The sequence below is a fragment of the Excalfactoria chinensis genome, chromosome 1, assembly GCF_039878825.1.
Source record: "Excalfactoria chinensis isolate bCotChi1 chromosome 1, bCotChi1.hap2, whole genome shotgun sequence".
Taxonomy (NCBI): Eukaryota; Metazoa; Chordata; class Aves; order Galliformes; family Phasianidae; genus Excalfactoria; species Excalfactoria chinensis.
The window spans coordinates 29,315,474-29,317,134 of record NC_092825.1 but is presented as its reverse complement, the minus strand read 5'-3'; positions in this window follow the sequence as shown (position 1 = coordinate 29,317,134).

Below are 1,661 nucleotides of genomic sequence, written 5' to 3'. Positions count from 1 at the left end.
GCGAGCAGCTGCTCTGACTTCTGCTGAGCTTGGAATTTTGCTTCTACATTGTACTTGAAGAAGGCATTGAGAGCTCAAAACTATATTCCTTAAACTTATCTTGGAAGCAACACTTATAGAGGGAAGATTTAGACTGAAAATCAGAAAAAATATTTTTTGTATGATAAGGGTAGTGAAGCTCTGGAACAGGTTGTACAGAGGTAGATGCCCCATCCCTGGAGTCATTCAAGCTCAAGCTGGACAGGGCTCTGAGCAACCTGACCTGATAGGTGTCTCTGCTCATTGCACGGCTATTGAACTAGATGACCTTTATGGGTCCTTTCCAACTCCAATGTTTCTATGATTCCATGATTCTAAGTCATCCTGCACGCCTTGGCTTGCACACTGTCAGCACACACCATCCTGTGTTATTGCCATGCCGTGACAAAATAAGTCACAGGACTACAAACTAAAGGGCAGGTTTTACTGCAGCAGCATGACAAGGATATAAATAATTCAAGTGTTAGTGTATCAACATTTGCCATGTGCAAGGTATTAAATACCTTGGTATCACTGGCATTGGAGAAAAGAAACATGTTTACCACAAGAACGATGTCACTTCACCCTTACCATAACGGACCTTAGTAAAGGAGAAAGGAGGAAGGAGAAGGAAAAAGGAATGGTAGAAAATCCATGAATTTTAATACAGACATTTTTTTTTGAACCAGAGATTAAACTGATAAAGTATCACTGCTTGCAAAAGTCCTGAAGACCGAGGCCTTTGGTTGTGCTCCCATCCTCTTCACATTGCACAGCTCATAAACCCCGCTGTGGCTGTGTGTTCAGGCGGAGGATTACCTGCTTTGGAAACACGACTTAATGAGCCATGAGCAGCGGTGTTTGTTGTCAGTGGCACGTGTTTGTTTAACTTACCTGAGAAATTAAATGTAAAGCATCAGTTACCATTTAAAACTACCTGAACGTCAGAGAAAAGCAAATAGCTTTGTGCATGTAATGCTACACGCAGGCGCTGAGCCTCCTCTTGTGTGAAAACCAAAAAGCAAACACAGGGGGGGGGGGGGGGCTCTTGTGTTCACAGAGACCATGTACGACGCTGGCAACAGCCAGCCATGAAATGGAAGGCAAATGTTTGCACTGCTTAAAAACTGCTCAGACTGTAATAATTGCATAATGCTGTAATCTCTGAGAGGTTTTTTTGATTGTTTATGGACTCCACCTCTCTTCTTGCTGAATATTTACCAGGAGAAGGGTGAGGTTCCCATCAATTCACTATCACTCACCCCTTGGCTCAACCCAGAACATTTTCAAACAAAATTGCATAAGTGAAACAAGTTCTGGTATGTCATACTTTTAGTTCCTTGTTTCTCTGCAGCACATGCTGCTATGTTTGTTTTTTTCTTCCTATAGGTAGTAGGCATGCCTCAAAGCCTGATCTTTCTTTTATTTAAAGTCCTGGTTTGTGTTTCAGCACAAGAAGATCCCCTGATCCAGAGAGGACCGTGGCTGATCTCTGTTGAGCCATCAGGAGAGCCCACCAGTCCAGAGGAGGAGGGGACAGTGCAGTTGCACTCACAGCCCTTTGCTCTTGACCACTGGATTTTTTGCTCAGTTTTGTGGCTTCCTGGTACTTGACCAAAAACTGCATGGAACTGGGGGAAATA